This window comes from Cibotium barometz, chromosome 8 (genome assembly GCF_041138505.1).
Source record: "Cibotium barometz isolate CiBa-2024 chromosome 8, ASM4113850v1, whole genome shotgun sequence".
Classification (NCBI taxonomy): domain Eukaryota; kingdom Viridiplantae; phylum Streptophyta; class Polypodiopsida; order Cyatheales; family Cibotiaceae; genus Cibotium; species Cibotium barometz.
This window is the reverse complement of record NC_141053.1, coordinates 45,224,319-45,241,106: the sequence shown is the minus strand read 5'-3', so window position 1 is coordinate 45,241,106 and position 16,788 is coordinate 45,224,319.

The window sequence follows — 16,788 nt, the reverse complement described above, 5'->3', positions numbered from 1 at the left end:
CGATCAATTCGATTGGCTTGAAACACAACCTAATATCACAAAGCAAAGGGGTTACACTTTGATTATACTACATCGATTTAATTTGGGATTGGTTGGGTTACTAACTTGTTAATAATGTTGAAGTAGTACGAAGGTATCTTTCTCATCATTCTAAAACTTGGTGGAATCAATTTGAAAGAATCCATTTGGATGTTTCTTCACGGTTTCTTGAGCACCTCTATATATCACCTTGAACCATTTGACATCAAAGATGAATAGAATAAATGCTCTAAATCCAACCTAAAGAATATCCTAAATAGTTCCACAAAACTCAAGACTGTGCTCTATGACATTGGTATCATGTCTACTAGCTCGACTTTCTTGCTCAAAAGTTACCATCACACCACAATGAAATGTATTTCTTTTAGAATCCACACACTTGGTGCAAAAGTGCCTTCCCTTTGACTAGATTTCATTATATAGTTTGTACTAACATTAAACAAAAGCATGACATTTAGTATAGTGCATTAAACAAGGTATATACCTGAGATAGAGATGAAGAATGTACTTACTTGAGGGTCACATCCTCTTGCACACTCATTCTCTTCTCTTGTGATCATCTCTCCATTTTGAGATGCCATCAATATTGCCGTACAAAGCCATTCTATATTGATCACATTTGGTAGAGGTTCCAAGCTAGGCGAAAATGGCAAGCGTCTATTTGCTCTTCTGAAAGCTCTTCTCTCATCCTTTCGTCTATTGATTGCATCCTTGTCTCTCCCAATCCACTTCTCCATGATGGGACTATTTAGAATGCAAAATGTATTCACCTTGTGGTGTAATGCTTCATCCAGTCTTCGTTGCCTTCCTTTTCCCTGAGGCACATTAGTGATTAGTTGGTCATCTGCCTCATTGCTCCACAATCGTGGCATGGAAGGATCTATGTGAGATAGATGTTTTGAGATATACACAAGATACTCTTGCATCACCATCCCTCTGCCATGCTTGCTTTTGTCTCACAAAGTCCTTTAAGGTTTTCATGAATCTTTCAAGAAAAAACATCCATATGATTATGAACAACACCACACAACGCCAGTTCAATAACCAAAAGCACCACAAAATGTTTGTGGCTAGTGAGAATTGTTCTAGGAAAGTTTTCCTTGATCACACACACTACCTCAATAGCATTGAGACGAGCAATCTCAATGGATGTAGGATCTATCTCCTTTGAGGATATGTACTTACATACATAGCAATTATGTGTACTACTTACCAATACATAACTTGTGAGCGCATGAGAATTCCAAATAAGCAATATAACTTAGTGAATTGAAGAGAAGATTCATACCTCACCAAGTTTCCCATTTTGTAAATAGCCTCTCTCACTTCTTGTCTCCACAACCATACATAGCAATTATGTGTACTACTTACCAATACATAACTTGTGAGCGCATGAGAATTCCAAATAAGCAATATAACTTAGTGAATTGAAGAGAAGATTCATACCTCACCAAGTTTCCCATTTTGTAAATAGCCTCTCTCACCTTCTTGTCTCCACAACCAACTATAGCAATTGGAAAAATAAACTATGCATATAAAAAAATAGAAGTTAGTATATGAGCTTAGAAATTATGTACCACAAATAAGCAATATAACTTAGTGAATTGAAGAGAAGATTCATACCTCACCAAGTTTCCCATTTTGTAAATAGCCTCTCTCACCTTCTGGTCTCCACAACCAACTATAGCAATTGGAAAAATAAACTATGCATATAAAAAAATAGAAGTTAGTATATGAGCTTAGAAATTATGTACCACAAAGAGAAAATAAATAAGTTAATATTTATATACCTGTAATATCTTGGGCCAATCATGTGTTTTGAGGCCATATAATTGTTCCTCTCCTTTATTTTTGGTCTTTGTGAAGGCACCCTTCAATGAATGCATTACTCCCATTGGTGTACGAAAAGAGGCAATCACACTTTTCACCTTATTTTGCTCCCTCTTGGTTAATACCCATGGTGCCTTTGTTAGAACTATTTTGCTACTCTCACTTTTAACTGGCCATGCACTTTGAAGGCGTCCAATGTTTTATAAGTCATCCCTTGCACCCTTTGTATCTCTTTTACCAATTAAATAGTCCCAAATATTTATTGCCACATTCTTGAAGATATGCTTGTGATCTAAGAGATGATTGATCTTCATGTCACACCAATATGGAAGTCGAAAGAAGATTGAGTGTTTAGACATTCCATTTGCTGGTGGATTGGGAGTGCTTCTCCATGCCTCAAACGAATCTCTACCTCTCATCACAAGTGGTGAGACATCATGTGGTGAAACATCATGTGGCACATACTTAGGATGTGAAGGAGGGAGAAATTGATGATGTTTGTCATACCCCACCTTCTTAAGTGTAGAGGGTCTTTCTAAAACAAGTGATGGTCCACAAATCAGATATTCATGATGTTCGGAGGTTGCCAAGGTTGCCAAACCTACTTTAAAATTTAGATGACTGAGATAGAGATATAAACTTAAAGTTTAAAGGCTAAACTCTTATGCATATAAGGTTCAATAGGTACCTGAGCACTCTGAGAACCCGGGATAGTCATGCATCGTCCAAAGAAAAACTCATTTCACCTCCACCTCACTCCTATTTATTGGCCTTGAGACGTCATGTAATTTAATACCTCACCATAGTGTCTCAAGCTCCTCAATCAAAGGCTCGAGGTACACATCCATGTTTGCATCTTGTACTTGCCTGGTACAAGGAGAGCAAGCATTATATGACCTTTCCTGATTACCACCCATGGAGGGAGGTTGTAATTCATCAATACAATAGGCCAAGTAGACCATGATGTGGACTTGAAGCCAAATGGGTTAACATCATCCATGCCCAAGACAAGACGTAAGTGACGAGGCTCATCTTTAAACTATGGCCATTGATGCTCCACATGTTGCCATGCCAATGAATTAGCTACTACGATCCTCATGATGCCATCGGTCGAGCGATGAAGTAGCATGCCACGTCATGAGTTCTGCAATCCCCTTACATTTAATGGATGCAAGGAATGATAGGGAAGTGTCTCAAAAACTTTTGGGGAACTTTATGTCCTCAAATCATCCCTATAGCAACTCTCCCCACATTGTAGACATTGTATTGCATAGCATGCAATCATTGAGACATGCATGTATTTTTGTGTAATCCATACCTAGCATAGAGAGCATTTTATGACACCCATCTCATGAGTTTGGTAATAGATTTTGAGGGGGAAGAATCTTCTTGAGAAGCCTACAACATAGTGTAAGAAATCATATTTCAAAATCATAGCAAGGAGAGTATATAGACCATGAAATATTTTCAATATAATGAGGCGGTCTTACCGAAGAAGACTTGTGACACTTGCATCACTCCATCCATAGGTTGTTTTCAAGTTCAATAGCTCCAAGTTTTCTTGCAGTGTGGAGTACGAAAATCCCTCATACAAAGGTGTGCTTGCCTCTCTATCCAAGGTTTCCTCCTCTTGTGACATTGGAGCTTACTCACTATCATCTATGACCTCCTGTCCAAAAAATTCATTCTCCATGTCATCCATGATGAGATTCTCTTCCTCCTCATGTGGCAATGGTGGAGGCACCTCATTCATTGGTTGGGGAAGATGAGTCTTAGCCATGCTTTCCACATGAAGCCTTGCCACCTTCTACAGTCTACCCGATGTCACCAAATGGTGTGGCATGTTACCTAGAACTCTCCTATGGTTCTCCTCCATGTCATCATCCGCTCTTGGTTGTGCCACTGCCTCATGATGAAGACCATATGCTCGGACATGCTCAATTGTTATATGACATTGTCATATATATTGGCCCTTGCATTGATCACACATACATCGAATTTTTTCTCTTAACTATACCTCGGATCCAACTTTCGGCCCTTAATGATCACTGCAAACATCTTTAACCTGGCCAAAACTGATTTAAGGTTTATACAAAACACACAACAACATCCAGTACTATAAACATAAAATTTTCCAAGTTTCGTTGTGCTAAACAGCGACCACAACAATATTTTTTCACTACACAACAACGAAAATCTGCTGCCCAGCAGCAAAAATATGCTACTCAGCAGGTGAAATTTTGTTTCTCACCAGCGAAGATAGCAACAAAATTATGCTGCTCATAGCAATCTATGAAACTGTGACTCCCGCCTCCTAAATCCACTACAACACATTGGGAGCGTACCAGCATTTTTGGAAGGAAAATATCGAGGTTTTTCAATATGCTGAGTAGTGATCTATCGAGGATCTATCATGCTCCGTAGCGTTTTTGTGCTACTAGGTAGCGCATTACAGTGAAAAATCACTGTTCAACAGCATAATATTGCTAACTAGCAGTGCTATTTCGCTGCCCAATATCGAAAAAACGCTACTTAATAGCGTCTATAGAGCAACAAAGAAATGCTGCTAAGATTAGGGTTTTGTATATGCTTTCTATTAGGGTTAACATGACACAGCCTATGCCTACAGCTTGAGTTTTCCTCCCACCTCAACTCATCCCTCAAGGGTGTTGGATCAATCAAGTCTCCCTGTCCAAGGTAAGCACTTCTTGATTTCTTTCCTCTTTCATGGTTTTATGTCTTCTTCCAAGCTTTCATGGAAAGCTTGGAAATAGTTTTATGTGAGCTTCTCTCCCTTCCCCTCTCACTTTTTCTCCCTTCCCCTCTCTTTCCTCTCCCTTTCCCTAACCCTAGCCTAATGCATAAAGCTCTAATAGAGAGCTTTGATGTAGAGCTCTCCATCAAAGCTTTCTATTAAGCATTCTATGCATTATGCTAGGATTTAGGCTTAACATAAACTAGTTTTTCCATTCAATTATGCATTAAGAGTAGGGTTTAGGGTACTCACCTCTTTTTTCTCTTGTTCTTATTGCTTACTAATGTGTTAATTGAGGACTACTTTTTTATTTATTAAGTGTCTTTTTTGTAGGATTATTCAAGTGAGCAAGGTTTTGGGCATAGCCTCTCACACGACGGTAAGCCCTCTTTCTTCATTTGTGCTTCTTGTCTTTGTGTTTTTGTACCCTTGGACGTCGGGGATTAGGGTTAGGTCAATAGAAAACAAGCTTCTTTATGCATAGCCCTCTTATGCAATAGGGCTTATGAATAGACCTTATGCATAGGTCTTATGCATAGGCTTATGCATAGGGCTTATGCATAGCCTTATGCATAGGGCTATGCATAGGGTATGCATAAGCCCTATGCATAGCCCTCTTATGAAATAGGTCTAGGCTATGCATAGGGCTTATGCATAGCCCTATTATGCAATAGGGCTTATGTATAGGCCGTATGCATATGCCTTATGTATACCCTTATGCATACAGCCTATGCATACCCTTATGCATAGGCCCTATGCATAGCCCTCTTATGCAATAGGCCCTATGTATAGCCCTCTTATGCAATAGGGCTATGTTGTTGGATCTTGGCCATGTGGCAATTCTCAATAAAATAGTGTGGATAATAGTAGGGGTTAAATCTCCTTAGGTGTAGTGTGGATAATAGTAGGGGTTAAATCTCCTTAGGTGTAGTTCAATACACCTAGTAATTTGAGCTAGATTTGCATTATAACATTTCACTTATATTTTAACAAAATCTAAAAGAGAAGAAGAAGAAGAAGAATCTTCTCTCTCTCCCCATCTAACTCTAACTCTCTTCCCTCTCTCTCTCTCTCTCTACATTTCTAACTCTCTCTAACACTAACTCTCTCTCTAATTTTCTCCCTCTAATTTTCTCTTTCTAACTCTCTCACTCTAACCCATCTCTCTCTCTCTCTCATTCTCTCTAGTTTTCTCACTCTAAGTAACTCTCTCTCCAACTTAAACTCACTCTCTCACTGTCTTACTCTCTAACTCTCTCTAACTTCAACTCTCTATAACTCCAACTCCAACTCTAACTCTTTTTATCGAGCTCTCTCTCTCTCTCTCTCTCTCTCTCTCTCTCTCTCTCTCTCTAACTATAAGTCTCCCTCTGTATCCTTTCTCTAACTCTCTCTTACTCTCTCTATCTCTCTCTACCTCTCTCTTTTTGATTCTCTATCTCTATCTCTAACTCTCTTTATCTCTCTAACTCACCCTCTCTCGCTTTCTCCCTTTTACTTAAACTCTCTCTCTCTCTCTCTCTCTCTCTCTCTCTCTCTCTCTCTCTCTCTCTCTCTCTCTCTCTCCAACTCTCTCTCTATCTACCTCTCTATCTCTCTCTCTGTCTCTTTATCTCACCCTCTCGCTCTCTCTAACTCTCTCGCTCTCTCTAACTCTCTCTCTCTCTCTCTCTCTCTCTCTCTCTCTCTCTCTCTCTCTCTCTCTCTCTCTCTTTCTAAAATTTATTATTGTAGTATCGCAAGCTTTTAAAGCTAGTTGTTAGTGGTTACAATTGCATAGTGCAACATAGACCTTGTATGTTGCAATTCAGTGCAACAGGATATAAGGCTTCACTCACCAACATCCACCCTAAATCACATTGTATTGACTTATAATATATAAGGTTAGTACTGTGCGAATATGGAGTCCTAAGGCCAATCTCTAGTCCATACTCGCATTTTAATAAAAATAAGCTAGACTTGAAGCGTTTTAATAAAAAAAGGGCTAGATTCATGAGCTTTTAAAGTGGATTTTTAGTAGTTGTTACATATTTATGCTACATAGACCAACATATTCATGAGATTTTAAAGTGGATTTAGTACAACGCAATATGAGGCTTCACTTGCCAACATCCACCCTAAATTGTGTTGTATTGACCTACAATATAGAAGGTCAGTATATTGCAAACATGGAATCCTATGGCCAATCTCGGCATAGTTGCATTGTAATGAAAAATTATAGTATTGCAATCTTTTAAAGCCGGTTATTAGTGGTTGTTGCATATTTGTGCAACATAGACCTCGCATATTGCAATTCAATACAACGTGATATAAGGCTGCACTCGCCAACATCCACCCTAAATTGCATTGTTCTGACTTGCAATATATAAGTTAAGTATAGCATGAATATGGAACCCTATGGCCGATCGCCAACCCATAGTCATGTTGTAATGAAAACCTATAGTATCGCAAGCTTTTAAAGCCAGTTGTTAGTGGTTGTTGTATATTTGTGCCCCATGTTGCATATTTGTGCAATGGAGTAGGGCTGTTAGCTTCAAATTACCCAAGAAGAGAATTGTTCATTCAAATTTGATTAAACTCAATCCAAAAGTTGATGTGGAACCCACCTTGGATGCTTGGATAAAAGGACACATGATTTGAAAGGTCTACATAGATGGTGGAGCACACGTGAGCATTATGACTGAGGATACCATGCATAAACTTTCTTTGAAGACACACTCATCCTCTCCATTCAAGTCAAATTGGCCAATAATTCAAGGGTAAGGTGTGTTGGAGTTTCACAAGCTCTAAAAATTACAATATATGGTATAGAAGTGAAGTGGATATGCACGTGATGCCAACAAAGGGAGATGGCTAACCCATCAGGGCTATTAAAAAATGGAAAACAGGTTTGCTTGTGCTCAAGCCAAAGATGGAAGGAAACAAAGGAATGCAAATCATCTATGATATGAAGTAGGGAAAACAAGTTAAGATGAACCATGTGACTATAGTGGATGAAGAAAGTACAACTGAATATATCACTACTACTAATGAGGATGAATCTACCGAATTTTATGGTATATGAAAATAGGAGGAAAGAGGAGTCCCAACTCTCGAACAGATTCAAGAAAATACAAATTCAGAAAATTCAGAATGTAGGAAAAGTTCAAAATCAGACATGAAGAGAAAAAATAGGAACAGTATCTAGACAAGCTTTAGAAGTTATCATACCTATTTATTATTGAGTATACTGAAATCAGAGGAATTCAATTTACTTTCTCCCAACACACATTTCCAATAGCCTCATCAATGCATGTGGGCTCTACAACCTGTACAACTTTTGCCATGTATGCATAGTGATGTGCCACATAACCATCATAGGTAAACCTCTGTAGCACAGGATTCTTCACTCTCCTAGATGTTCACCGATTTGCATTCATGGCTTCCATAGCCTTCTTTACACAAGGTGTTCTCATAGCTGGTATTCCAAGATCCTCATCAAGGCTCATCTCTGAGCCACTAGACTCTCCATCAACATGAGAATGCCCTGCAGAAATGTCAGGCATACTAAGGGGCTCAATCACTTTCTCTTTGCCTTTAAGGCTTTATGTGATGTACTAATCACATTTGCAGGACCGGTATTATGATGCAGCCTGTAACTCCATGGTCTATCACAACTGAACCACTAGATGAGGACTCTCCTGGTCCACTCAAAGATTGTGATTGCTGACTTGCATTCTGTGCAACCACATTTCCACTCACATTAGCCCCTACAGCTTCTTTTTCAGCAGCATACCAACTGCTCATCTCATCAAAAACAACATCCCTGCTTACCCTCAACTCACGTGTAGCAGGGTTATAACACCTGTATCCCTTTTGCTCAAGGGAATACCTAATAAACACACATTTTTCAGCTTTTGGATCCAGCTTAGTTCTCAGCTTATCTGGCACATGCACATATGCAATGCATCCAAAGACTTTTAGATGAGATAAATCAGGTTTTCTGCCCAGTAAACCTCTCCTCTGGAGTTACATCATGTATGGTTGTAGTTGGAGTCCTTTTCATGATGTAAATTGCTGCCTCAGCCCAATAGCTATGTGGCATATTCTTCTCTCCCATCAATGCTCGCGCAATCTTAGCAATGTGCCTGTTTTTTTGCTCAGCAACTCCATTTTGCTGCAGAGTGTATCTACATGTAAATTGTCTCCAAATACCATTCTTCTTTAAAAATTCAGAGAACTCATTGGAGAAGTACTCTCCCCCTCCATCTGACCTTAGGCACTTTATATATTTCCTTGTTTGCTTTTCAACCATAACTCTGAAATTCTGAAAATGAAGTATACGAAGCACCTGAATCAACGTACCATACATCATCTTTATGTGCTGCTTCAACATTTTCAGACATGGCATTAATGCTGCATAACAAACAAAGTGGTCAAATCAATAAATGTCATATAATACCTGTAGCCTACCATAGACATGGTCTTCGTAGGACCCCCCATACATCTGAATACACAACATCTAGTGCATTTCTGCTCACATTTCTGTCACATGGAAATACATGCTTTGTTTGCTTTTCAAATTGGCATGCTTCACATATTTTCTGCATACCTTCAACTTTAAACTTTGGTAGCCCTGTCACAATTCCTTTAGTCTGCATAGACTTCATTCTCTGCACATTCATATGTCCAATTATTTTATGCCAAATGTCTGTGTTTGCAACAATTCCTGAACCATTTGCAAACATCGGAGCACTCACTTCAGGCATATTTACATTCAATATAAACATTCTGCCCACTCTGTTGCCTTTTGCAACCAACCTGCACTTGTCTTTAAAGTCTTCAACATAACAACCATCAAGATTAAACCAAACCTGCAAACCCTGCTCAATCATCTGGCCAATTGAATCCAGATTCTTTGTTATGTTCGGAACATGTACATCTGCGAGGTACTTCACTTTGCCATCCTGCTGCATAGACAATGGCACATCTCTAACATGGGCAATTGGATGAACAGTGTCATCCCCTGTTTCCAAAAAACTTGGTCTTTCAAGGTTTTTCAACTCCTTGAACTACTCCCCATGACTTGTCATGTGGTTCGAAGCACCTGAATCAATGTACCATACATCATCTTTATGTGCTGTTTCAACATTTTCAGACATGGCATTAACGACATGTTGCATAACAAACAACCGTTCATTATCCTCATTGTTTCTGCTCAAGGATGCATAGTTGTTTTGCTGCAATTTCCCATTTTGCATGTCAGCCTACTTCTTATAACAATCTGCTTGCACATGTCCAAGCTTACCACAATAAAAGCATCCACGTGTATCATTATACTGCCTTTGCTAATTTCCATGACCTCTTTGGCTCCCCCTACCCCTCTGAATTGGACTCTTCCACCTGTGTATTGTTGTTGTTGTGAATTCTGGGACTGTTGTTGTTTTTGCTTCTGCTACTGGCCATAATTCTGATTACCTATTCGGCCACCTCCTTGGCGACGTCCATGGCCTCCTCTACCTTGTCCTCTTCCCGAACTTGTGTAGAAGGCCTGTTGCTTTGAACTGTTTTTGTTTTGTGAAGACTGTTGGTCTTCACCCAAGCTCTTCTCTTCTATAATCAATATAGACACCAAATCTGTGACATTGGGAATGTTTTCTCGAGTCTGAATAGACGTCTTGAACGCCTTGTATTGTTGCCTGAGACCACATAGACAGACTTCCACCTTATTATCATCATCTACTAAAACACCAATAGATGCAAGGGATTCCACAATACCCTTGATCTTCAATGCATAGTCATTCACAGACATACTGTTTTTCTCCACAGTATGAAGTTCATTCTTCAACTGTATCTTTCATGTCTTGGTATTCATTTCATAGAGTTTTACCAAGGTGTCCCACACCTCCTTGGGGGACTTGGCATCCTGTATGTGCCCAATCGTGGTGTCTTGGATAGAGAGCCAATACATAAATTTTCTGGCTCCTTGGTTCCAATCCTTGAACTCTTTCACATCTGCAGTAGTCAGATTGATCTCCGGTATCTCCGGTGCCTCTTCATGCTCACCTTCTACTAGTAACCCTTTCCCATTAGGAAATTTGTCAACCTGAACCTCCAAGCATGGAAGTTGTTCTTGTCAAGCTTCTCAGGAACAATCTAGTTTATGCCATCATTTGACATCTTGTGAGACACACAAATTTACCAAAATAGCACTCTGGTGGTCTGTCCTGCACAAACTACTGTTTTTTCTTGCAGCGGTACGGTATTACACTCAAATGTCACAACCACTGACCTCAATGTGCATACATACACCCAATGGCAACTGTTGACCTCCTTACAGAACACACAATGTTTGCACAACCAATCTGTCTTCCTGCAATTCTTAAAACAGTGTTCTACATAGAATCGATGACTTACCCCCGCAGTGCTCGTAAAATCGCCTGCTTTCTAAAAAACGAAGCTCCTAACGTGCCCGAAATGCATTTTCGGTCCGAAAAATTTTGTCCAATAGATCCAGTAGGAAAGAATAGTTGCCCTATAGCTTTACTCCTATGAAGAAAGCTCCTCAATCAGAGATCGTTTGCCGGTGCCTCCCGTAGAGCTCCCGACAAGGGTGTAGTCGTCAACACACATAGGGAAGAGTAGATGAAGCTCTTACCCTTGTACCGCTTCCTATGCTTCTCTTGCTTTGCAGCTCAGCCCTTAGCATGAACCGGGCTCTGATACCATGAAAAGGTGCAGAGGAGAAGAGAGCTTGAGCTCTTGCAAGCACACACACACTCACAAAACCCTAAAAGAGAACACACAAGGTGAGAGGCTGAAAATCTTCTTCTTCTTCACACAACACTCAACACACCATATACAAAGATAAGAGTACACACAACATGAAAAGGTACTCAACCAAATATATACTAGGGTTCTCTATAGTGTGAACCCAGCTAAATGAGCTGGCGCTATAACTATGCTAGTTTCTAGAATGGCTCTCACACAGCATGTCATCCCACTGGCCACATATCACCCATGATCTCACCAACCATGCCGCGAAGCCCTGAATCTGCAGAGCTTCTGTGTACCCAATGCTTTGGTGAAGATGTCAACGACCTGATCCTGTGTGCTAACATAAACAAGGTCAACGTCTACTGCCAAAACCTTCTCTTTGACAAAATGGTAGTGGACCTCTATATGCTTCGTGCGAGCATGAAAAACTAGGTTCCTGGCCAACTATATACTGCTAATGTTTTCACAGAAAATGACAACTGTATACTGCTAATGTTTTCATAGAAAATGACAACTTGTCTATCCACTGATAGACCCAAATCTGCAAGTAGCTGCATGGTTGGTGACATCATGGGTGATATGCGGCCAGTGGGATGACAGGCTGTGTGACAGCCATTCTAGAGACTGGCATAGTTATAGCGCCAGCTCATTTAGTTGGGTTCACACTATAGAGAACCCTAGTATGTATTTGGTTTACCTTTCATATTGTGTGTACTCTTATCTTTGTATATGGTGTGTTGAGTGCTGTGTGAAGAAGAAGAAGATTTTCAGCCTCTCACCTTGTGCGTTCTCTTTTAGGGTTTTGTGAGTGTGTGTGTGCTTGCAAGAGCTCAAGCTCTCTTCTCCCCTGCATCTTTTCAAACATGTCGAGGGCATAACAGCATTTATTTTGTTGGGATGTCTAAACCCTAAACCTCGTAGCAAAATATCGTACTCAACAGCGAAATTCCGCTGCTCAGCAGTGCCTAGCAATGATTATAGTAGCAAAATTTCACTGCTACTACTGAGCAGCAAAAATAGGAGTGAAATTTCATTGCATAAAATTCCAGAGAGTTCTTGAGTGCTGAATTTAAGTTATACATGTCACATATACACAGAAAATGATTATAATTAAAAAACACCCATCAAAACCGTTGGAGACATGTTTCAAGAAAAAAGAAAAGATAGTTGAAATTTTTTTAGAAGGGAAACAATGTCAAGATCATGAATCTATCCCATCTCCACCAAGGGCTAGGATTGGGCCAACCCTAGATCCCTTTTCCACCTATATGCTCACTTTATTTGAGTGTGTTCACACCTCCATTACCTCTTTCTCTCACCCTTTATCACTTTCACATCATATATTTCAACACCCCCTCTTAGTGCTACCATGGGACAATGCCAAACATGTGTCGATTTACTGAACTGGTCACATCGTCTATTCTTGAAACTGACGAAGGAGTTATGTCTTGGTCATAGTCTGATTCAGGTTTTTAGACTGGAAAGGTTCTCTTTGGACTCTCTTTATCGAAGGGTAATATTTCAATTACTACTTTACTGAATTTCATTCATTGAGTATTTGCTTAATTGAATTCAAAACTAATCACAAATTCTTATGAGGGATAAATTGAAAAGATGTAGGGGGGAATAGAGCTTGAGCTCTTGCAAGCACACACACACACTCACAAAACCCTAATAGAGAACACACAAGGTGAGAGGCTGAAAATCTTCTTCTTCTTCACTCAACACTCAACACACCATATACAAGAATAAGAGTACACATAATATGAAATGTACTCAACCAATACATATACGGGTTCTCTATAGTGTGAACTCGACTAAATGAGCTGGCGCTATAACTATGCCAGTCTCTAGAATGGCTATCACACAGCCTGTCATCCCACTGGCCGCATATCACCCAAGATCTCACCAACCATGCCAGTGGTGTAAGTGTGGGGCCTATCCCCCAGGCGGGTCATCAGTGTCCACCGCCTCACTAGACGAGCTCGATATCTCAACACTCCCCCTCGAGCTCAACTCCATCTCATGTACACCAAGCGAAGCCTTGAATCTGCAGAGCTTCTCTGTACCCAATGCTTTGGTGAAGATGTCAGCTACCTGATCCTCTGTGCTGACATAAACAAGGTCAAGGTCTCCTGCTGCCAAGACCTTCTCTCTGACAAAGTGGTAGTGGACCTCTATGTGCTTCGTACGAGCATGAAATTCTGGGTTCCTGGCCAACTGTATACTGCTAATGTTGTCACAGAAAATGACAACTTGTCTATCCACTGATAGACCCAAATCTGCAAGTAGCTTTCTCAACCAAGCTACCTCACATGCTGCCATAGCAGCTCCTCTGTACTCGGCCTCTGTACTCGATAGAGCAACCGTAGGCTGCTTCTTGCTGCTCCAAGTCACAGCAGCACTCCCCAAAGAAAACATGAATCCACTAGTAGATCTCCTATCTGAGATACTACCAGCCCAATCAGCATCTGTGTACCCATGTACACATATCTCTGTCCCAGTCTCATAGAATAGTCCACAATGCAAAGTAGACTTCACATACCTCAGTATGCGTCTCACTACATCCAAATGCGGTTTCCGTGGAACCTGCATAAACTGACTCACCAACCCAATAGCATAGCTCAAATCTGGTCTGGTGATCGTCATGTAGATCAAACTTCCTACTATGCGCCTGTACATAGTAGGATTCTCCAAGATCTCTCCTGAATCTGCAGTCAACTTGCCATTCTGATCCAATGGCATAGAAATAGGCTTACAGCCTGTCATACCATACTTGGACAACATGTCCAAGCCATACTGTCTCTGCAGTAATCCAATACCATGTGGTGACCTAATCACCTCAATGCCCAAGAAATATCTGAGCTCCCCCAGATCCTTCATCTCGAACTTCTGTCTAAGCAAGATCTTTACATCAAAGATCTCTGCATCATGGTCCCCCGTAATGATCAAGTCATCTACATAGATGACAACAAGCACAACCCCTCTATCACCATGTCTCACATACAGCGACGAGAAATCTACATTGGCTACATGAAAGCCAATAGTGACAAGATATTCAGAAATCTTGTTAGACCATGCTCTTGGTGCTTGCTTTAAGCTATACAAGGGTTTCTTCAACCGGCAAACATGCTCGGGGTGACCCACATCCTCATAACCAGGTGGCTGCAACATATACACCTCTTCTTGCAAATCCCCATGCAAGAATGCATTCTTTACATCCATCTGATGTAAAGTGCTTTGACGCAGCCACTACTATCACAACTCTCACCGTTTTGCCATCTTGGCAACTAGGCTGAAAGTTTCCTCATAATCAATGCCATATGTCTGCGCATATCCTTTGGCTACCAATCTAGCCTTGTACCTGTTTATGCTTCCATCACTGTTATGTTTAACTTTGTACACCCACTTGCATCCAATGGCTTTCTTGCCTTCAGGCAATTGCACTAAATCCAATGGCTTTCTTGCCTTCAGGCAATTGCACTAAATCCAATGTTTCATTTCCATATAGTGCATCCATCTCCTCATCCATAGCTTTCTCCCAACACACATTTCCAACAGCCTCATCAATGCATGTGGGCTCTACAACCTGCACAACCTTTGCCATATATGCATAGTGATGTGCCACATAACCATCATATGTAAATCTCTGCACAGGGTTCTTTACTCTTCCTGATCTTGCCAGCTTTTCATTCATGGCTTCCATAGCCTTCTTTACACCAGGTGTTCTCATAGCTGGGATCCCAAGCTCCTCATCAAGGCTCATATCTGAGCCACTAGACTCTCCATCAACATGAGAATGCCCTGCAGAAATGTCAAGCATACCAAGGGGCTCAACCACTTTCTCTTTTCCTTTACGTGATGTACTAATCACATTTGCAAGACTGGTATTATGATGCAGCCTGCCACTCCATGGTCTATCAATAGACCCACTAGATGAGGACTCTCCTGGTCCACTCAAAGACTGTGATTGCTAACCTACATTCTGTGCAACCACACTTCCACTCACATCAACCCCACTTTGAACACTCCCCACTAGCTGTTGCAACCGAACTTCCCTTAGAAAAACACATATACCAAATGCTCCCTCCAGCATTCTAGCGTAAAACAATCCTTTAAGAAAACAGGGTTTCTATGCAAGTTTTCAGTTTTGATTTTCTTTTGAATACAATGGTATATCTTAAATCCGTATCCCAATACTTCTAGATCACAGGTCTAAAATCCCAACAGAATTTCCTGCATTCTGTAACCTTGATCCTCAAATCAGAATCAAGGGTCTTAACTTGATTTCAGATTCGATGGGTGATTTGAGTGAAACTTTCCTGAACTGGTCACATCGTCTTTTCTTGAAACTGATAACTTGAAACTAACGAAGGAGATTAAGTCTTAGTCATAGTCTAATTCAGGGTTTGAGTCTGGAAAGGTTCTCTCTGAAGAACTAACTTTCTTAAAGGGCAATGTTTCAATTACTACTTTACTGAATTTCATTCATTGAGTATTTTGCTTAACTAAATTTAAAACTAATCATGAATTCCTATGAGGAATAAATTAATCATTTATCTAAAATTCTGACTTCGATAGTTTTTCTGAATTTTCTCAATGCTATCCTAGAGAATATGAAACAGTACAATTCTCTCTCACAGAGTATTTACTTATTCATTTACCAATATTCATGGGATTTAAACAATGATTAAAGAGAACTCTCATTTTGAAAAAAAAAATATGTATACATCTATTTATGCATAAAATCCAACTTCTATGGAAATAACACTTTTATATAAAAGAAAATCCTTTTATGCATAAAAATCAATTTTGATGAAACTAACACTTTTATAATAAAAAATCTTTTATGCATCTATTTATGCATAAAAATCCATTTTGATGAAAGTAACACTTTTATAATAAAAAAATTCTTTTATGCATCTTTTTATGCATAAAAATCAATATTGATGAAAGTAACGCTTTTATAATAAAAAAATTCTTTTATGCATTTATTTATGCATAAAATCAATATTGATGAAAGTAACACTTTTATAATAAAAATTTTATTTTCAATATGCATCTTTCTATGCACAGAATTTAATTCTAATGAAAATCATACTTTTATAATAAAAAAATATCCAATATGCATCTTTCTATGCATAGAATTTAAATCTAATGAAAATCACTCTTTTATAATAAAAACATAACCAATATGCATCTTTCTATGCATAGAATTTAAATTTTAATGGAAATAACACTTTATAATAAAAATATTTCTACTCTGCATTTTTTTAATGCTTGGAATGAAAATAACACTTTTAGAATACACAAATGGTCGGGATTACTCTTTTTGAATAATAAAAGATAAAACTTATTTCACAAAATTTAAGAAAATTTTTCCATAACCTCTTTTGTATGGCTGACCA